Source organism: Pseudopipra pipra, chromosome 1, assembly GCF_036250125.1.
Source record: "Pseudopipra pipra isolate bDixPip1 chromosome 1, bDixPip1.hap1, whole genome shotgun sequence".
NCBI classification, from domain to species: domain Eukaryota; kingdom Metazoa; phylum Chordata; class Aves; order Passeriformes; family Pipridae; genus Pseudopipra; species Pseudopipra pipra.
In genome coordinates this window covers 94448896-94472209 of record NC_087549.1, presented here as the reverse complement: position 1 = coordinate 94472209, position 23314 = coordinate 94448896, and the positions used below count along the sequence as shown (strand labels likewise).

General features: G+C 38.7%; 1 long non-coding RNA gene across 2 annotated transcripts in view; it reads left to right on the top strand.

Moving 5' to 3' along the window:
* Positions 1–23314, top strand: part of LOC135419566 (uncharacterized) — a 198450-nt gene that overhangs the window by 128841 nt on the left and 46295 nt on the right. The gene's annotated exons all lie outside the window — the stretch shown is intronic.

Genomic DNA, 23314 nt, shown 5'->3' with positions numbered 1-23314 from the left:
ATATGGGTACACACAAATGAAGAAATTGCAGAGGCTTTGGAGCACAGCATGGCCTCTTTTAGAATAAAGAAAGATCCTTTAGGACACTCTGGCTCGGAGCGGTCCCTTGTCTGTGTGAGGCTGAGGTTGCTGTGCTGAGGGACGAGGCTCCCTCACTGCCCTTGGTGCACTGTCCTGCTGCTTGGCAGCAATACACAGCAGCTGCATCAGGGAATTGTTTCCCCAGTGCTCCTAAGGGCCCAGAGACAGTGGGTTTATAATTTGACTTGGACTAATTCTCACCTTTTAACTTGGTAGCTGCAGTAGTGACAGTGCACTTTTATTTGGCTGGGTACAGGCATACAGAAGTATAAAGCCTTTTTTTTGTAATGTAAAGGTGTTGTATGTATCTTGCCCACACCACTAATCTCCAAGTTCTCTACTAGACTGTTCAACTAAACATAACTTGTGTCCACAGAAGACTAGGTGCATGATACTCACTGGTGTCAGTGCTTATTTACCGGTCAGAACTAAAGAACTGCATTTGTGCTTTTTCATCATGTTTTAGAAACTTAAATATGCTTTACATACCACTCTCTGTCCATGGGTTCCGTCTCTACTGAAAGCATAACTAGTAGTGAAACAGCAGTGGTATTATAGCTAAAACTGTGTTTGCATTTCTATAGCATCACATTTTAGCTGAGGTGAAGAAGGTCAAGTTTCTGGAAACATTGATTACAATTTTTAAGATCAATTCCAAATTAGCATAGTTTGTGAGGTTTTTCAATATCTTTGTTCACTTATGGTTTAAAAGTAGTATAATATTGATTATGACTTAAAATTTCTCTTTGACTAAAATGTCTATAATATCTGAGATATTTTCAGATTCTCTGACAATGAGATTGATTGTGTGTGATCCTTTAGTGAGAGCAGGTTGTACAAGTTTGTTTAAAGTATGCTAGTTGAATATAGCATACTTTAAACGTACTTTCCAATTTAAGGTTGAGTAAAATTCCTGTCTCTGATATAGTGTGACAGCAGATCGGGATTGTTGTCCATGATGCAAGGGAAAACATCCCTATCCAGGACAGCAATTAGCTTAAGATCTAGGCTGATAATTATGTAATGTTTTATCACGACTTTATGATTCAATATCTACCTGATGTACTGGTTACTACCAACAGACGCACTTGTATCACAAAATGAAAACCTCTCTTCTCTTACAGGAAGCAGAGCATAGAAGAGTCAGTTATTGTATTTGCACTTATTGAAAGATCATGCTTATAGAGGATGGTTAAACACTTGCTAAAACATCCAAAAATCTGAAAAAGTACAGGTCACTTAATCTCGGGGACAAAAGAAGTATCTTTTGGTTATCCAGCATTGTCATGAGTGTTTGTAGAAGTTTAAGAGTTGTCTACTGCCCCTCGATTAATCCACATGATGTTTTACCAGCTGAGACAGTGTTTTTTGTCATGATTAGACAAAACAGTCTGTGATGTATAAGACTGCATGGTTACTCTCACAATTTCACATGACAAAGAAGCTGGGACACATGTTGTGTGTTGATAGGCACTGGAAAAAGCAGAGAAGTCTCTCCTGGTAACTTGTGCTGCTGATATGAAAATGGCAAGTAATCCTGGAAACTTTCCCAAAACTTCTTGTTTATAGATTGTGACAACATGGGGATTCCTTTAGTCCTGGGCTGTGTCTCTGTCGCTTGTCCTTTGCCAGAAGGCACTGGTTAGTGTCTCACCAGAATGACTCTTTCCATGTCTTGGCCCTTGATGGTTTTATCCGTCAAAAGACTTTAGCAGGTTGGTGAGAAACACATCCCAGCTGCTAAGACACTCCAAATTTGTCTTTGTTTCTCAGCACCAAAGGGATTTTTCTGTAACAGTGCATTATGTCTATTTAAAAAAAGGGTACATCAAGTACATCAAAGGAGTAAACTCCTGATTCTAAGGTTGGAAACTCAGCTATAAGTGACCACTATTGAGAATAGAAATATGAAGACTCAGCAAGCGTGCCATGAATCTTCTGTTCTTGCTGGCTCTGAGCAGTCCTTCAGGGCATCTCTCAGCTGCAGACATCGAAGGCACACCACAGCACTGCTGGTCTCCAGGGCTGCCTGTAGGAGCATGCCGCTTTGAGGTGTGGCCCCACCCCACTGTAGGGTTTTGGGGACACCTCTGCTTCAAATGTGCTCACTCAGATGCATGACACTATTTTGAAAGCTAAAAGCCAAATTCCCCTAGAATCATGTTGCTTAGATTTGAGAGCTTGCTGGAGATATATTTTTTTAAGATGGCTCATGTTCCTCTTTCTCTCAGCCCCATGAAGGATGTCATCTGAGACCTGCTAATCTTGCAAGGAGGAGGGCATGGAAGTGGGGCTCAAAGGTGCAGGTGGCATCACAAGCTCACAAGAAGCCATAGGCAATTTGGGAAAAAAACAGGAGGACATCAAAGTCCCAGTAGGCAATCATAATTATATAAAGACAAACAAAACAGAACATTAAAATAGAAGATCAGAGTTTGCTTAGGAAGGACTGACTGACAGAAATGAAGGAAATGAGGTGTGAATAAAAGGATGCCTATCCCAAAAGAGTCCCAGAGGTGAGGAAAAATAGTCTTCTTGATAGCCTCAATGCCATGACAAAAAGAGAAAACAGGGATGTTTTAATGAGTAGTTGTCTACTGTCAATCTATAATAAAAAAAGGGAATTTCTATCACAGCAGAAGGATCAGATGGATGTGGATTTAATCTAACAAAGTTATCCAACATCTGACTGTCAATAGAGATCTTTTAACCACCTGTCACGGACTGATTGCACCTGAACAGAAGGGATTGTCCAAAATTTTATCAGACTGTGTTGGAATAAATTTTTTTGTATGGATGGAGAAAAAACGAATTAATGGAGACCTCTATGAAATTTGATTCTGACAAGAAAATCTTGCAGAGAATGTGAAGGAGAAAGGTAGCAATTAGGAAAGGAGAGTTAAAGAAAATCAATCCCAATTAAGCCGATTTTAAGAAGTTGATGAGTTTGATTTCTGTTACATTCTGGGAAAACTGTCTAACAATGAAGTAAAGAGGTAGAGTGCCAAGGAGAAGTGTGAAGTGTCCATCACTGAGAGTTTTGAGTGGATGAGAAAGCTGGGTTAAGGGTCTGGTATTCCTGCGTTGGAGCAGAGGTTGCCCACTTGTGGTATCTTCTGTGCCCCCCCTTTGATGATCTGATAATAAAGAGGTTATTGAGTTTATAACATAAGTAATATCCTACTTATGCCTAATTGCCTATAATGATATTCTGTCGTCCTATGAATGTAACTATTTGCTTTGTAAAACATTTGGAATCATCAGATTACACAAAAACCACCATTAGCATACAAGTTGCTCCCTCACAATAAACACCATTTTAAAAAGTAGTAAAGTTGCCAATATTTTATCTGATATCCCTAAATTGTTTTTTTTTCCCCACTGTAGTCACCAACTGTTGTTTTCAGACCATATTTGATGAGAGACAAGTCTATATTAATATATTTGTATTTAAGGAAGTGATAAATCCACGTTAAAGCAGTTGAAGAAAAATGTACAACATATTAAGTGAACACGACAAAAAGTGGCCCAGAATAGTATGGAAATGCCTGACAAATGTGAGTCTGCCAACATGGAAGAACACTTTTAATGCATTATTTATAGCTATTGCTTTACTACAAACCATTGAGATCAAGGTCACTCAGTGGACTTCTGGGCAATGGGTCAAGAACTGAGAGGCAATATTGATAACAGCAGCTGACAGTTTCTTGGATACAGCTGGTATTTTTCTAAGCAGCAGCATTTTCTAACTTCTCAGGAACAATGGAAATCTGTTTGCTGTGAAACTGCTCATGTCTGTCTTGGTCACAACTCATTAATTGTGGTCAGTCCCAGGCTTGGTATAACTGCTCTCCCTCCTCCCTGCATCTTCCCTGCAAGTAAATGCATCTAATACAACAGTTCTAGATGGGGTTTTATTTTTTTACTTTGTTTTTAACTTTCCCAGACCCTGTTTTTTCCCTCTCCCTGTTTTCTGCCAATCAAATTTTCTAATATTTCAGAGTCCCAAAGCTGAACACTTTCAGTGTGCTGGGAACAACAATAACAAAATATATGCTGTGACAGAGGAAAACATAAATAGTTTTTGTTACTCTTGACATAAGATTTTTCTGGTTTTAAAGCTGTCTAATCCCTTTATGACCTGTTCTTCATTATTTTCGTGACTTGTCCAGTTTTATTTTGGTTAAGTGCCATTTTTTGCTGGGTTTGGGTTTTTTTGTTATGTATGGGGTTTTGTTTTTTTCCTAATGCTATTAAACATAATTTCTTCTCGGGGGAAGTTGGAAGGAAAAGCCATTTTGATCTCTTTAGTCAAATCACATTCTTTAGCAATCTAACTCAAATTTCAAGGTGAGCTGTGATATTTTTTCCCTCAAAATGCTTTTACCTGACAAGGACTCCTGACTATGTAGAACGTTTCCTCAGTCTTCTTGCTTAGAGATTCTTAATTTCTCTCTGACTTTCTCCCATTCCTTCAAGTATTGCTTCTTATTGCTTGCCTAGTGCCTTGGTTTACAGTCTAAATCAGTTAGCAAACTGCTGATGGAAGGCTTGATTAGCATTTTATTAAAGTCTTTTTTTTTTGTCATTTCTTTTCTGTGCTTTTATCTTACAATTTCAGTGGCATTAAACTAAACATGTTTATATGGGCATCTTATATTGGATAATACACCTTCCTTTCCAGAACAATCTGTCGGCTTTTTTAACATAAATAATGATTTTCATTGAGAAAATAAGCAGCAAATCCAGGTGACCTCTTTTCCACAAGTGACTAATATGTATAGGTAGTGTTAATTCTCTTCTGAATGACCGGACTGCAAACTAGCTCAACTTCTAATAGAAGAAAGAAAAAAATCTTGAAAATAAATTATCTCTTATAAACCCCATATTTCTTTAAGAGACTTTGGAAAGACTTCATTCAAAGTAACCAATAATCCCTAAGAATAACCAGAGTGAGGTGAAAATTGATAGATTCTCTCTGTACATGCTTTAATCACTTGGAAAAAAATACAAGATTATACAAAGAAAGCTAAAATCTGGGCACTGCATTTGCCAGAGTTACTGAGTTTCCATTAGCTGCCAGACATTGTGGCATATTTTGCTCCTAGTGATCGTGGTGTAAATTATTCTTATTGAAATTGAAGGAGTTGCACTGAAATTAATCTGGCATAATCTAGTGCAGACTTCCTCTTCTTCCTTTTCTGAAGCAATTTGGTTCACATAATGTATATACAATAATTAATTTAAACTAAGATGAAATAGCCCATTTATGCTTGAAAAGATTTGGCATTTGAAGACTTCTAGTCCAATTTTCAGGAAGATTTCTGTTCATGTGGAAAAACCAGTTGGAAAAATAAACTAGGGAAGCAGAAAAAAAGGAGAAACTCTACCAACTGTACTTTGAATACTTGTTTTGTAAAAGTTTGATGCGGAAACTTTTTTTTTTTTTTTTTTGTAATATATGATACCGAATCATTTCCTTGTATTAGTTTAAAAAAGAAATAATCTTTGGTACTCCATGATGAAGGACATGCCCTAAGAGACAAAAATGTCATGTCTATATAGTCTGTAGGCACTGGCGTGTGTTGTGCTACTCATCAATCAGTGATTTTTTATTGCTGCAAATAAGATCAATATTTGTCACTTGTAAAATGTGGCTTCTAATCCAATATTTACATCGATTTCAATGGCTAGTGGCTACGTGCGTGTCTACTGTTTACTAGCGCAGTGAGGATCTGAGATTGACTGGCAGGAGTGAAGCATTGATCATTTTGTTGTCGCTGGGTTTCACTGAGGATTTAGTGCAGGGCCACTTCAGTGTCACTGATGAGACAAGGGTGAGTGCAGCCAGAGATGTTGGGTCCAGGTCCTTGGCTCTGGTCATGAAAGAATGAGACTGGCTCCCACAGACCCTCTTGGATGCGTTTGCAGCAGCCCCCAGCTTCTGGTGTGGGGCCTGTTTGATTTGGCACAGTGTAAATGCACAGAGTTGGCCCCAGCTAGACCCAGCAGAAAGGCACACAGGTCATGTGGAAATACTACATGCTGGGATGTGCAAACAGTACTGTTGGTGGCATCAACCTGGATCCCACATGCCCAGCGATCCCATGTGATTTACACCCTGGTGCATGCCCAGCATGTCTCTTCAATGTTCTCTTTGCTTAGTGTATGCAATAGGAAGACACCAGCCATGGTTCTGTGTGGGCATAGCTGACATAAAGCAGTATTATATCTGTTCTGCTGTGATGCTGCACTAAAACTGCTGTGCTCTCTTCAGAACTGACCTGGCCTGGGAGCAGTTTTGCCATGTTTACGTGCCAATCACACCTGCAAATCTGACCAGGCGAAGGTGGCTCTGTAGCTGGTATGTGAGGATCCAACTGCTCGTAAGCAGGACTTAATTGCAGGTCCTCATCTGCTAAAGTATAAATGTCCAATCCAGGAATCGCTTAACAAAATGTATCTTAAAGTGGCAGGTGAGGTGTAATGATGAGTAATAGCTGACAACACATACGGTCTCAGAGACAAACCCTGGCTTTCCACACACACCTGTTTCAGGAGATTTCATCATCTGGCATCAAGGAACGTTCCTGCAATATTTCTTTCCTGTATCACACAGAAATAAAGGGTCTGTTAAACAGATGGCACCGACCCAAATATTTCTCCTCCTGTCACATTCACAAGTGATTTTCATCCTAAAATTATGAGACTTGAAACCTTATTGGCAAAGAAAAGGTGAACCTTTTTGGCTGCTTATTTACAACACCAAACAGGAACGTATTCCTTTGCTCAGTGTTTAAAATAACCTTGCTTAATTAATTTTTGCTTTTGATTATGCTCTGATGTTTGTATGAATTTTTCAATTTAGTTTGGAAAACCTAGTGATCAATCAGGACTGTCTAGTAAATTTGGTGATTTTTATGAGAAGTATTAAATGTCCCTTCACCGATTGCAAGATGGTGCTTCTTCTTTTTCCTGCCCACCATGAGCTTGCCAAGTATTTCTTCTAAACACTATGAGGGAAAAACACTCAGGCTAATTTTCAGTTTCTTTTGCTTTAATGGATTTTATACAGTTTGCTGGATATACGAACTTTTTCATAATCAAGTATTTCTTAAACAAAATCACATGTCTAAAAATAAATCCAAGTTATCTACTAAAACCTGAAAATGAATTAATATATCAAAACTAAAAGCATAAGGCTTACTTTCAAAACTCTATGGAGCTGTGCTCAGCTGTGCGCTGCTGTGTGGAAGAAGGCTCAGCGTTAAATTGCTTTTATGCCTCTCTAATCCCAGGGCCAATTGGGAACTGTGTTGGTCCCTGGCCACTTTGAAGTAATCTCTGAACCTTACTGTTACTTATGACTCCCAGAAGGTTAATGTAGAGAGATGCAGTATTACTAAGGTGTGTACTCTCTCTGGCTACAGTTACTTCCCCCTGGTAATGCCTCTTGCAGTAAAGACTAAAAGAAAAATTTTATGTTGCTTGAAGTCACATGTGTGCAAGGTGAGGGGTTCTCCACCTGAGCTGGATGTCTTGAGCTCCTGGCGAAGCACAGAGCGTCTGGGACAGGGGGATTGAGGTTAACTACCTGTGGCACAGTTAATGTGTATTAACTGAACATGAAAAGTGTTGTTGGACTCACATTTTGCATAGGAGACCTTGGTGAGAATTCCAGATAGGAACTAGGTCTTGCAGGAAGTCGGTAAGTGAATGCTACCAGAAAGAGTGGTGTAGCTGCTGATGGATGCTGAAGTGTGTCACTGAAATATGCAGGTAGAGTGACTGCAGCTCCAGGAGAAGATCTTGAGGACAGGTTACCATTTGAACATGCAACATTGTGGAGTCATTCCTTCTTTCCCTTTTTTAAGATCCACCTTCTATCATCTTTGCTTCACTGTATTTCAAATACTCTTGTTACAACCAACATATCTAAAAGAGGTGAAAATCATAAACTTGTGAAAGGGGAAGGGCAATTAAGTCTAGACTAAGTGTTCAATCACAAAACAGAGCTCAGTTTTATAGTCCAAATTTTAAGGTAGCCTTACTGGTCTCCCTATAATCAGAGGACATGATTCATTCCTATGTCAAGACAGATTACACCTGCTATACTCTATGTTCTCATGTGCTTTGTCCTCTCTATATGCAAATGCCTTGAATGATGGTATTTCCATCTATACCCCCTAGAGACCATTCTGTGGGCTGATACATTGTATTATTAAAGCATATATTGCATGAGGTTTACTTCCTTTCTTTTTTTTTTTATTTATTTTTGTTGTTGTTGTTGTAGCAATCTCAAAAGCTTTTCCTCTCTTTGTGATTATTCTTGGATATTTTATCACATATATTTGCTATGGCAGGAAAGAGATCACTTTGAGAGTAGATTTCCCGTACTAATAGATTGGACATATATTTCCTATGTTTGTGGTGAAACAGGTACCCGATAAAGTGTTCTGTTCCTTACTCATATTGTACCTTTTATATTTAATTTTAAAACTGTTGATGTCTTTCCCACCAACCATGTTCCTCTTGCAGTTCTTATAACTCTAAGGAATCCTGCAGATGAAGATATTGTTCCCTACCATGCTTTGAAGCAAGAGACCTCTTGTGCAAATAGCAATGGGAACACAAGGAAATGTAGCCATGGCTTTCGTTTACTGAGTCTGAGCTCTGATGCTTAGCACTGTAAGTCCAGGTCCAAAACTTTTACCTCACTGCTTATTAAAGGTGTGATATCTGGTGATACTAACCACGAGCTGGTTCTCTCAACAGTAAATTGCTATAGGTCTGGCTGGTGTGTGTTTTTAAATACGGAAGAGACTGGTTGTAGATAAATATATACAGAGAACTTCAAAACAGCAAGTTCTTAGAAATGACGAATCTGCACTCCCTTGGGGAATGGTTTCAACTGAAATGAGAATAACTGGCAGATGATTAAGCGTCAGTCTGTGTGTGTGTTTGCGTTGGGCTTGGGTTGAGGAGAGAGGAATGTCCTTTGCAAGCAGATGGACTCCTTGCAATGGACAAGTGCTGCAGCTGCCGTAATTTTATCTGCTGGAGCTTCAGAAGAACAAAGCAGGGAACAGGAGGCACTCTTTGGTACATTTTCCATCAACAGTTTCAGGTGTAGAATAATGGGATCAATCCAGAGGCCAGGGACCAAACTCCAGCTAAAAGCAAACACAGCTTCTTGCTTTGACTATTACGGTAAGAGTTAAGTTTAAGCCAGCTAAAGAGTGAATGTTTGAGCAGTGACTGACATGATTGATAGGATAGTCGTAAAGTCAGGATCATCTGAAAGTGGAAATAAGCAGTCTGTATTGGGTATGACAGAGAAAAGAAGCTCGTGAAGGGTGCAAAGAATGGACAGCTGCGGTCAAAGCAACTTCAGGGTGCAGTGTTTGCAGTAGCATTCTGGAGAGAGCTCAGCTGTGCCAGATTACAGTTGTTCAAGGTTTCATTTTTCAAGGAGTGCAGAAAGTGGATGTGGTGTGAGGGGAGTTTCACCTCTGCAGTAGCATGGGAGAAAAAAAAAATCCAGATGTTAGCACTGGGACTTAGACTACAATAATGAGTTTGAGACCGGACAGGTTGTTGTCAAAAGAGACACCATGTTCCTCTCAATTCTGTTAGTTTCCATGGAGCCATGCTGCCGCAGGATTAGGGCACTGATCCAACTTAAACGTCGCCCAGAAAAATTGAGTTACGCTTTTTGTGGCAACTCGCACTTAGGCTGGCCTAAAATGATGGAAACTGCCAGCTCAGACTGCTCTCCAAAGCTGATGTCCATATTGTGAGCCTGAGTGACAAGCAGAATAATGGCATTGTCTACACAGATTGAGAAACCAGGTTGAGGAGGGGGAATCACGGTTTTGTTTTAACCTCCCTAACTTCAGCTGACAGCTAAACACTCATGACGAGATGTCAGAGAGACAGACCCAGATTTTAGCCCAAGAAGTCTGGAGCAGAGAGAGATGTCTATAGGTCATCAGGCTAGCAAGAGCAGATGAATTTGGATTGGTGTATAAAATTACTTCCATTTTTTTCTTGCCTTTATCAGAATTCTTTCCAGTATGTCAGTTGATATATTTCTGTTAGAGAATGACTTCGCACTCACCATACTGCAGCAGATTGATCTTCATCAAGATCATGACGTGATGTCCTGTATCTAAAGATCAAAACTGTGCTAGCCCCTCCTCTGAATTTGGGGTATTGTAAATTCATGCTCTTTTCCATGCTTCTGCTCTGTGTTTCTATATTTTGGATTATTTCTCTTCTAAGAAACTAGCTGATCATTTTTCAGGGTATGTTTTTTAATTTCTCCAGGGGCTCTGAATAATATCTTGTTATCTTTGCAATGATGTGTGCAGTGCTTCTCGTGGTACAAGTGAAACGAGATTTGTAGACCCTCATGGTATGTACACCTTGGTGCACAACCCTTGTGAAACAACCGCATAACCTGAATAAACATAGAAGAGAAAATGTTCCTTTTCGGCAGTCATGATCATCTGAGTGTTTCAGATTATATAATTTGCTGTTTAGCCTGTGTGGCCTTTTCTAGTCTCTATTTCCTTCCCTTATATACCTTGAGATACTGTAAGCATTTAGTTTCTATTACCTTGGTGGCAACAAACCTCATAGGTTTTTGTATAAAAATTGTGAGGACTCAAAGACATGTTTAAAACGACGTTGTCAGTATTGTACAGTGATTTAAATGTCTTACAATACATTTACAGGACATGACAGTTATATTATCAAGCATCACAGATTACTGCAAACATAGACACTATATTACATCATAAAAATTTTACTTTTACATAAATGGCTTAGACAAGCTCTGAAAACATATTTAATAAAATTAATAGACTTTATCATTGAATAAAGGAAATTTTGTTGACTGTTGATAAGTTATAACTATTTAAAAAGGCATTCAAAATAAATTAATCCATTTGTGGATGTACAATGAACAATTTATTAGATTATTAGTAAAATGCTCTACATTTGAGAGGGTGTTTTTTCTAATGAAATTTGAATTTGTAATCTATTATGAAATTTCCATCATATTTTAAAAATTACTTGGAATAAAACAATCTTGAAATTTGTATATTAATTTGTTCATACTTGAATGTGTTACAAACAAATAGAGCCACTTTGAAATAGTGTATATGTTTGCATATACATTTAATGTATATGCATATAAATATACATATTAATATACATATAAATACTTCAGTATTTACTGCAAATACTTTTCATATTTGCATATACATATGTAAAATATGAAAATCTAAGGAGTATCTGATATGCTAGGAGAAAAATATTTAATAAAATATTCCCAAGCTTCCAATAAAGTTTTTGGTTGGGAAAACTACTGTATTTTACTCCACTAGAATAAGATAGTGTTATTTTATGGAATAAAATAAACTGAAATTTTATAGAATAAAATGCTCCTTGAAATAAAATATTGGAAGTAGACGAGTTATTTTTCTAATACACCGGAAGAAAGGTTAAAAGGTCAATAAACTGGCTGTCTTCTCCCTAGACAAACTGAGGAGCGAGAAACACAAGGGGAGAGAATTGTAAAAGTGAGAGAAAACTTTTTCATCTTAATTACAAAAAGTTTCCATTTTGATTAAGCCCATTTTTCAGTTCAGACTATTTTACTAGGAGGAATTTTAACTGAAGTTGCAAATAATGGATAACCATCTTTCCTGAATATTAGGTTAACTCTCTGCTGTTTATTAATAGATGGAATTGAAAAATGATAAATCATTTGTCTTTCTTGATATAATTGTATCTATTAAAGGTATTTATTAGTATTTCCAGGAAAAAATCAGAGGTGGATTGGGTTTGGAATAAATTGTTTTGTGTAGACTGATGAAAAAGAATGTTTCAGTGGGAGCAGAAGTGCTGGTTTGTGTGATGAGTGTCATCTGCAGCCACACAGAGAACAGAGGCACAAGGGCAGATGGGAAAACATGAACAACACCCTGTCCCAGCCACTCCTAGAGCTGTCCTAGGGGAGCCTTCAAATTCATGGCAAAGATGAGTATGTGGACAGGACTCATTGGGATGCAGGGAAGAGCCTTTTGTGATTACACAAAAGTTATTACGGGTTCTTTAGGGTAGTCACCAAAGGGGGGGAAAGGGAGAGACTGAAATGGAGGAATATGGGAATAGCCTGGCCATCCAGAGGGGGACAGGGAAGGGGCTGCTGGTGCTGTGTGTGCTTGTGTGATTGCTGAGTGTGTCTGTGACACTTTGTGTGGCTGGCCATGTGTCTGTGCGTGTGTATGTGTGTGTGTGTGTGTGTGTGTGTGTATGTGTGTGTGTGTATGTGTATATGTGTATGTGTGTGTGTGTGTGTGTGTGTGTGTGTGTGTGTGTGCGTGTGTGTGTGTGTGTGCATGTATCACATATGGGTATTTGCATGTGCCCCTATTGGGAATATGTGCTCAGCTTGGCTGCTGGATGGACCTGGGGGCATGTAGTTGTGATGGCTTTGCCTCGACTGGTCTGCTGGGTTTGGTATTCCCTGCACACTCAGTATGCTGAAGAAATCACCATATACCTATTCATACAATGCTCTCAGTCAAACTTGCAAGGTTCACTTACTATTAAACATACTGTAATATTTTCTGTGTAAGTGTTCACTGACAGTGACAAAGTCCTGGTGTGTTAGCTGAAGAAGCTGGCAGAGTTCTTACCATAAGCATACTAGTATTGCTCAATATATTTTACTGATGTACGTATATATAGTATAGATATTGTGTATATTGTGTATATTAATATTTTTTTTACATATTTTTTTACATATTGTACTGTGGTTCTTTCCATGTTTCCAAATTGTGAGAAAGTTAATATCCCATCACCTAACTATACATTTAGCCTCTTTCCCATTCCTTTTTGTGTGGTCTGGAAGTAGAGCAAAGCAATAGTAAGTGGCTGAGAGCTTCACTGTTTTAGGGAGATCTGAGGGTGAGTGCTTCCTCTGTGGAAGGAATGCTGCTCTTTTGCCCTCCTGACATACAAATAAGGTGCATGTTTGCAAGCAGAGCAGACTGGGACAGAATGCCCTTCATTAAATTTATTTATGCTCTTCCACAGATGCATACCTCTGCAGAGCACTAGGGTAGACTGAGCAACCTCCATGCCTTAATTACATTCAGAGTTTTCCAATGCAAATCACAGTGGGATTGTGTAGGGCGGATGGAATCCAATTTTTGCTATCAGTTCTTCATATTTTTGGGTCTCACACTGCTAAAGTGCCCCAGGAGCACTCAGAAACTGGATCTCTGGATATATGATATTTTTGGCCAACATAGACAAAATCCGAGGAAAAAGGCAAGATGAACAGGAGTCTGGAGCATAATAGTTTGCCTGCCTACTCCTAACCATGCCTACTGGCAGCTCAGATAATCTGTCCCTGCCTGTGTTTCACAATCCAAATTACATGGACTAAATACTCCAGGATCCTCATCTCCTGCAGTGTATGTCATCAAGTGTTGCAGAGAAGTGACTTTGTGCTGCCCTATATAGGTAAACTTCAATTGCATATGCAGAAAAGGAGGATAATACCTTAGAACTGACCTTGGGAATTGCTTTTTTTTGGTTTTGTTTTTCTCTGCTTGCTTTTTATTCTATGCAGATTCTGGGAGACAAAGGCAGCTCTCTGTTTTTAATTGCTGTAAGTAGCTTGTGAGTAGCTGGAACAGCTTTTTATGCAACCTGATTTGAATGTATTCCAGGCTGAAGATAGACATCTATTTTAAAGGCACCGCATGCTCATCGTGGCCTCCTGCCAATCAAGCAGTTGTCACTTGCTAGACAGTCCTAAACAACTTCTGCTCCTTCCTCAATTCACTGTCTGTCTGACTGATGGAAACGGCAGGGCTTCTCCCTTTCCCCCTCCCCTTTCTTTTCCCCTGAACCAGTGTCACCACATGGCAGGAGAATTCAGCCACTGCTGCTGAGAACAAGGCACTGTTTGTGCTGCTGGCCTCAGGACTTGGATAAGGAGCCCCAAAACAGAACAGGGTAGATTATCAGTGTAATTCCCCAAGAATCCTCTCCTTTCCACAGCAACTTGGGGTGGATATGGAGGTGAATAGGGTTTAATTGGTTTTATTTTGCTCTTTGAACTTCTCAAGCTTACTCAAGACTGAAAAAAAATGAAATCCAGATCTGTTTTTTCTGAACTCTGCCTAGCCAGATTATGTATAGATTGTGTGAGTATTGTGGTCTGGCCCTGTAACAATAACACTCAGAGACCTAGTCTGAAGCAAAGCTAACATGATAAGTGCATGGAAATATTTATTTTTCTGTTATATCTCCACAACACAGTTATGGGTAAGCTTTGCTACTATATCAGATCAGCAGCAAAGCAACCAATGGACCTCAGCAACCCTACAGAGGACTCAACTGAACTTCAGTATCTTTTACTCTGTCTCGTCCCTTACCTCTTGTTGGACTCCTTGCTTGATTGCTGGGCTATAGGCTCCAAGGATTTTGAAGAATGTCAGAGAATCATAGAATCACAGAATGGCTTGGGTTGGAAGAGGACCTTGAGGATCATCAAGTTTTAACCCTCCTGCTGTGGGCAGGGCCACCTTCCACTAGATCGGGTTGCTCCAAGCACTGTCCAATCTAGCCTTGAACACATTCTCTCTGGACTAAAGAAAATATTCTAACTTCTGGTTCCTGATTTTGAGACCTTGATTCTTTGGAGTCCTTTATGGTTTTATGTACATTTTTAGGTCTTCTCTTTAGCCAGTGACTTTGTCTTAATTCATTTAAAATTTGACTACTGGCCATCTGGGTTAAAAGCATATATGGGTATCAATCCTACAATTCATGGTTCTTTATTATTTGTGATTTCTAGAATTTTTCCGTTTAAGTTTTCGGGCAAATTTTGCATTGCCAGCTTTACTAAACTTTTGACCCTGTGATGAATAAAAAAAAAATCTTAATTCTGAGCATTATGATTCTTTATTGTATCCTTAATAATGTTAAATGTAAGAGTCTTTTTTCCCTTGGAAATGGAAGTCTTCCCTAACTGACCATCATTTCAGAGACTTAGAGTGCAAGGTATTATTTCCAGTTTCTTTGTCCTTTCTTTGCTTGGCTTAGATGAGATGCATCACTGCTATTAATTAATTAATAAGGAGAAAAAGAAAGGAAAACAAAGATTTCCCTCTGTCCTTTCTTTTTAAAACAAAACTGCTGCACATTTTTTTTCTGACTGAGATGTTTGGCAGAGTTCAAAATGCTGAAGGAGACTGTTCTTGGTATGAAACACTTTTCTCCCACATCCCTTTTCTTGTTTACTCTTTCTGGTTTTAGCTATTGCCTATGGCTTTTCCTAGAACTTTATTTGAAGAGTGCTATAGTTTTTATTTAAATAACTGTCATCAATGATGACTCACTGCCTGTCAACAACATCTTCTCTGTGTCTATGGTGTCCCATGCATGGTATCCAGGTTCTTCATACTCTGGTCTCTGGACAGCTATAGAAATAAAAAATCAGAAAATGCTCTGTTACATTGTTCAGCACATTTTCTTACCAACATGGATATAGGATATTCTGTAATTTTCCTATATTTCCTGTATAATATCAACTATATTCTTTAATATTTCCATTTGTTTAGTTTGTTTTCTGCTTCCTTCTCTACATTCCAAATACTAAGGCAGTGTACTCTTAACCTTTTCCATTCTTTTACTGCTATTAGTAAAATGGATTTCACCTATAAAAATATACTCTGTGTCTCTGACTTCCTCTCTTGTTAGGCCGCCCCATGACTATAAGTGTCCTTGATGGGTTCTATGACAGCATGTGTCTAACTAGAGAAATTCTCTCCATGCTCGATGTTTATGCAGTTCAAATATGTTTAAACATCTATTTGTCTTTCTATCTCTGTCAAATGTTTGCCCTCAGCTTTTTCAATTTTTCCTTGCAAGGCAAGTTTTCCAGGCTCTATGCCTTTGTGTTTGTTTTTGGCTTTTTCTCAGAAGTCACAATCTGTCAATGCAAAAGTTAGTTGGGAATTTTCCAGTGAAAAGCTTCTTTGTTTTGCTTTTTATTTGAAAAGTTATTTTTGCAAAATCAGAGACAATTCTCTTGTAGAAGGTATTTGCTTCCCCTGCCCCCAGACATGTTTTAGGGTGGTATGATCTGAATAGACACATTTAGTTTTTGAAACCAAATGGATGCTTCTTGCTTCTGGTTCACTGGCCAAAATATCTAAACTACTCTTAAATATTTTTTGTGGAAGAATTCAGGCACCCAATCACACAGCAGCCCCTTGTCTGGTTGAAATATTACATCAAAAAATCCCATTAAAAAAAAAAAAAACACAAACCAACCAAACCCTAACATGATGTATAGTGGCCAGTAGGGAATAAAGGGACAATTATCAAGCTAAGATGAATATTGGTAGTATTGGCTGCCTTTCCCAATCACAGCACTATGGAGTAGGAAGCTTTAGGTGATTCCTAATTCCAAACTCAGCAATGTTTGAAATGACTTGTCATTTCTGCAAGTCAGCAGCAGGTTCATTCATTACTATTATTACTGATTTCCCAGAAAGATGAGCTTAATTAAGCTGGCTGCTACCATCACATGAATTTTAAGGCAAACTTCTAATGCGAGCTATTTATTCCATGCACAATTGAACATACTGCCAATACTGCATATAATAATACAAAAATGTTGTTATGATTACTAAGAGTGTGTGCTAAATGACTGAAGACATTTGTCACTTGGCTTCCATAAGGTTTAAAATATGTTGGCCGGGGTTTAGCACTAAAAAAACGTCTAAAGAAGGGAAAAAAAAAAAGAAGGAATAATTGTTACTAAAATGGTTTACCACTCCTAAACATATCGTATTATGTTAGGGCAACTGGGTGGTTGTTCTAATTGAGTATAGCACCTCAATTAGGCACTGCTTTCTGTATTTCCCTCTTTTGCCTGTATTGGGCTCACTTATATGTATTTACTGCTACATACGGTATGCTGAGACAAATCAAAGAAAAAGAAAGCTGAGGGATGGAAATTCGAAGCCTTAGGATTAGAAATAACAAATTCTCAATTATCCTGTGATGTGTTTCTTCAGAAATCTCTTTTCATACACAAGGCTCTTTGAGTGACCTCATTATCTCCTGGTATGTAGAAATGTATTTTGCCATTGCACAACCAACACTAATATATTAATTATTCATCTGATACTAGACCAGGCTTTAAGCTGTGCAATGCTTTCCTCATCACTTCATTGTTTATTTGTTTTAATGAATATCCATGAGCTGGAGCCTGAATGCAGACCTGTTGTTTTACTCATGTTTCCAGAAAAGACTTCAAAATAAAATGTCTTATATTTTTTTCAAGGTGCTTAATTCCTAAATGGAAGTTATTTAAATGACAGTATTATTTATTTCCTTCCAGATATTCATGTACAAAGATATTGTAACACTTAGCAAGATGGACCTCTTTTAACATTATTTTATATCAAAGTGTTAGCACATGACCATGCACCATGAAAATCTTAGTTCATGGTTGCTTCAGTTCACTATAGAAAATAAATGCATCTGATCATTGCTAGCCTTGTTTATAAATTACCAAATTTAAAATTATTTAATATCTCCAAAACCAGTGCCTCTGAGAAGGACTCAAAAAAAGAACCATTTGAACAGGATGTCGATGTATGATGTTGGAGGTACAAGAGCCAGTTGAATCCTCAGAAACCAAAGAAGGGAAATGAAGTTATTTTTCCTCTACCTCATTCTAGTGAGACCTAGAATGGGGCATTTTATACACTGTTCCATAGCCATCCAGTGAAAAACAAAAATGCAGGAAAATAGATAACCTAATTTGCCATGGTATACCTAAGTAAATTCAATCTATTGCCTTTGTACAAGAAAATAAGAAAAAACTAAAAGAATTTATTTTATCATATGCCAAAATACAAAAATGGGAAGAGGATTCTTTAAAAACAGAGGCCTAATCAGTGAATTGCAGTATAGCATGGTATAAAGCTAAAGCAAAGGTGTGACATCATTCAAAAAAAAAAGCAATGGACTGTGTCAGTAAACAAAATTGGCCATTTGCAGAAGTGACTTAGTAATGCTGACTATTTCGGTCTTTCATCCAGTCTGCTCTCTAGCCAAAGGCATGAGAACAGATCAGGCCACCAAATGACTTCTTTCTACCAAGATGATCTTTGAATCTGCCTTTTGGTGGAGGTTGGGTCAGGCACCAGATCCCCATAAGGCTGTACCTCCCTGCATGGGATCAGCCAGAACCCAACAGGCTCCCTCCCTGCGGAAGGTACTCTCCCTTGGTCAGCAATTTGGCATGGGAAAATTCTGGCTCCTTTCCACATGAAGGTCTTACTGAAAAATATACAACCACTTTCTTTTTCCATTTCTTGTGCAGTTTGACTGACTTGGGCTCACAGTTGGAACCGAGTAAATCGTTTCTGTGTGAGCAGCTGAAGTGTCCTGAGTTTGGCCTATATTCAGCTACAAAGAGCTTAAAATAAAATATTGAGAGAAATCGGCGAGAGAATGGAAAAAATCATGCTATATAAGTCAGAACATATTCGCCCTCTATGAAGTTAAGGCTAATGATAATAGGCTTGCCCATGGGTAAAAACAATAGGCTTTATTTACAGCGTGTTAAGTTTCTGTTACTGTAAGGCTGAAGCGTACACAAGTGTGTAAGTGTGGTAAAGCGACATGAGCCAGGCCAGACCTTGACAGGCGTGTGAATTCTGCCAAGATACTTCAGCATGACAACTGGAAAATGTAGAGGATGAGACTGAACTGAGAGAGAAATAAACAGTGGTGAAAGTACTGGAGCTGCACTGCCTGTGTGCTCTGTAAAACAAAAGCAGCTTGTGTGGGATCTCCCATACTAATGTTCCTGTTGGGTCAAATTCAACTCACTTTATTATTGTAAAAAAGTCTTCTATTAAGACAAGAGAGGTAAGAGAGAATAATAGCAACTAATAAAGTATGCTGAGGCCAACTAGGTATTCTTAGGACAATGGTCTCCCTGGCTACATTTTTACTAGTAAATAAAATGGATTGGGGATTGTTCCCTGGCCCCCAAGTTAGAGCATGAGCATGACTTTTGCCCAGAAAACTGAAAGTTTTTTCCTAAAATAGGCTGGGAATCCAGGCTGCCTCTTGGCACCGGCCTTGGACTTGGGCTAACCCATGAGCCATCACCAAGCATAGCTCTTGTATGGGATTTCAATATATCTTCTGATTCACTTTTGTTTTTTGAGGAGCAGCAGAACAGAGGAGCTGCTGTCCCTGGCAGGGCTTCAAGTGAAAGATAAAGCAACTATGTTTTTCCAAAAGGTTCATAGGATCTTTAAAAATAATATTTTCTTAACAAGAAAAAAAAAGTCTGCAGTATCAGATACAACATGAAATCAACACACCTTACTGGAAAAAAAATCATGACATATTGGGTTATTGAGAAACAAACATCTTTTTTTTCACCACAAATAAAGATCATTTTACTTGGGTATCTCCATCTGAGTGGAAGTGCTGTGAGTGGGTCTCTGAGCCTTGCTGTGTGCTCCTCAGCTCTTTGGTACTTTTTTTCAGTGACATTCCAATGTAAAAAAGCATAAGCAAATTCTTTATCTGGGACCAGAAACCAAAACCCATCCTCCAACCAGAGGCTCTAATGTAAGCTAGACCACAGAATCAGGCTTGGCTTTTCTTAGGCTGTGTCACTCGCCCCATAGAGATGAGGTATTGCAAGAAATAAAAGCAGCTTGATCCCAACTCAGTCTCAGCTGCCTCTTGGAATATGGGAGCAACACGCCAAGTCCCCCCAGGCTGACTCCCAAAATGATTTCCATCTCCCTGTGTGAATGCTGTATTTAAGAAATTATTTCGCAAAGATGAGGAGTAACAGAAGTATTATATCACACGTAATCATGGTGGGATTTTGGATTGAAATGTCTAAGGGATTTAATATGAAATCTAAATGTACCAGGCCAGTCTGGGGTCTGAAGTGGACTTCTGGAGATTTTGCTCAGGTGCCTAGGGAGCTCACTAGTCAAAGTGGAGAAATCAATTACTTTCAGATATTTTCAAAGCTGAGAAGATGTCCAAGAATAGCTTCTCCAAACTCCTTTTCAAAGATTAGACTCCTAGTTTCTATTTCAGGTCAAACTGAGGCAGAATTCAATTAAGAACAATCAATCTCCAAATTTTTATTCTTTTTTTAAATTTCTGTCTATTCTTATACTCTGCCCTTCAAAAAGAATTGTTCAGAATACATGGAAAACAATGAAAGTATTTTTCCAGTAACTAGAAGGAAATGAAGAGACCTGAATGTGGCCAGCAGATATCTTGGAGACATTACAAAGGCTCATCAAGGCTATGAGAACAGCAAATGTCCAGTGCAGGACACCTTGGTGAGACTGCCACACCTGTTGAGTGACAGACTGAAGCCCCCTCCTAGGCGCTGACTTGGCCCAGGGGATGGACCCCTGGCCTGGGAGTCATGACATATATGTAGATCTTGGCTGCACTCTGACAATCAGACTGCAGTGCCTTGTACCCCTCACGCCATTCCTGCCTGACTCCCCAGCCTGCTGGTAGCTCAGTCAGCTCCAATGCCACCCGGCCAGGGCAGAGAAGAAAGTCTTGGCTGCTGTCTCTGAGTGCTGCTTTGCATATGGCCAACTTTGATAAACAGGCTTCATTAAAATTGATATATTTAAAAGGCTTCTGCAGTTGTTCAAAAGAAGCAAGATGTTTTGTGTGAAATGAGAGCAGATCATTTAATGCAGATTTTTATCCACAGTTTAAGTGGAGGTTTCAAAAAATGAAAGAGATACCTTTAAATAAGTGCTAGTTATTTCACAGAATCACAGAATATGCTGATCTGGAAGAGACCCACAACAGTCATCAAGTCCAACCTTTAGCCCTGCACAGGACCATCCCCAAGAATCACACCACGTCCTTGAGAGTATCATCCAAACACTTCCTGAACTCTGTCAGGCTTGGTGCTGTGACCACTGCCCTGGGGAGCCTCTTCCAGTGCCCAACCACTCTCTGGGGAAAGAACATTTTCCTAATATTCAGTCTAAACTTACCCTGACACAACTTCAGGCCTTTCCCTCAGGTCCAGTCACTAATCACCGCAGAGGAGTTTCTACTGACCTCTGGATATTTCAGTCCTGCTTTGAAATAATAATAATAATTATTTTTTATGATTTTTTTTCTCAAGTGGCTTTTTACTTAAACAGATGTTTTCATTTTTGAGATGGAATTTTTTTTTATTTTCAATAAAGTGCCAGGCTCTAGTGAAGAGAACATGCAAATCTAAAATCATTTATCTCCTCTTTCTTGCAAACACAAAAATCTTTTGTTCTTAAACAGAAATTAAAGGGGGTAGAGAAGAAATCCCAACCCCCTGACTTGAAAGAAAATGTAGCGATATTTATCAAGCTCTCCCTCTCTTTCCTTAGTATTTAGAAGGCTCAATTATATTTTCTTTTTGGCATTAAAGTTGTTAATTATGCAGTTGCCTGTTTATTTTGAATACCTGAAAGATTGTACCAGAAAAAGGATCAGAGAGTAAAAGAGAGAGGGGGAGAAGGAAAAGATAGAAACTCATTACCTCTTGTAAACCTCTAATCATTGTAAATGGCCACAGAGGCCAGAGGAGACTGCAGAAATTACTATCAAGTGTGAAGGAATAAAAATACCCTAGACTATTTTACTGGGAGGGGAAAAAAAGGGAAAAAAAGGAAAAAAGTAAAGAAATCTCCTTGATACTAAAGCAACTAAACTGGAAAGAGTAATAGAAAGAAGCACAGTAAGGGGTCCTGGCAAGCCCTGTAAGCAAGAAAATAAACAAAGGGAGGTAGGAAATGGGGAAAGAAATAGATTTTATCATTATGTGCAGAATATATTGGCAGAATCCCTCACTATATCAGAGGGTGCTCTTGGCGTTTTATTAGCAGGGCTCCATGAAACCTTGTTATTCTGTTTGTCATGTCATTTCCTTGTCCATTCCTACACTCCTTCCTTCTCCGACTGTGAGCTACAATGAGGACAGCAGCTCTGCTCCCCAAACCCAGCAACCCCAAGACTCTCAACTAAGCCAAATGGGCAGACAGCACCTTGAAGGCGACAGCAGTGACTTTCGGCTCTGGTGTTGACCTCCAGCTCCAGCCCTTTGCCCACGGCTGTGCTCTTGAGGGTGGATCAATATGAAGGATTACAAAAGAGGCTTGGCTGGATGCAGATAGAAAGCTCCAGGCACTGAAAGCAATATCAAAGTAGCAGCCTTTGCAGGCCTGGCTTCATGAATTCTTCACAGCCCTGGCCCCAGTGGTCCCTGAGCCATTTAAAGGGTTTATTGCTTGCTCGGCAGCCCAGGCTAAAGCCATGTTGCTACCAAATGAATTCTGTGCTAAATATTAGCACTGTAGCTAAGAAAGCTCTCCCTCTCCACCTTTACCTCTATCAATATTAAAGAAGATAAAAATAAGTCACCGAGGGGGAATATTGCTCCTAGAGTACAACAGAGGCCTGCTAAATCAGAAGAGCATAATATAAGAACTTATATTTCAGAAAAAAAAAAAAAAAAGAAGTATCTGTGCAAACAAAAGAAAAATGAGCTTCATTTTGCTAAAGAATAGTTTAGAAAAAGAGCCTTAGACTGCAGAAAAACTGTGTCCTGCAGCCTGGGCTCTTTTCCTTGGTATTGTTTATGTCTTTTTATATTTAGAATGAACTTTCATTCAGGACTTTCTTTTGATTGGATTCTGTTTTAGAAACACTAAGCTGATATAAAATCATGCAAACAATACCTGATTTCCTCAAAAACACAAAAGAAACATTTTCAATATCTAAAAAACCCCTGAAAATCTACATTAATATTTATTTTAACAATCATCTAAATTTCCAAAGGGAGTTCCTACAGTTCCATATCCAAACCCTCACATGTACAAATATTGTTTATGTGTATAAAAAATTAGAAATAGGCAGTTGTCTGGACACAGTGGAAAGATATATTAATATTTAGGTTTTAGGAAAATGTATTTGAAGAAGGAATTTGTGTATTCAAAAAGAGTGTTACATATTTTGACATGAATATTCATCCCAACTAGTGTCTAACTTTGACTCAGCTTAAGGCAGCAAAGGGTTACACAAGACTGAGCTCAGTCTCTGTTCAGGGTCTTTGTTACCATCCTAATGG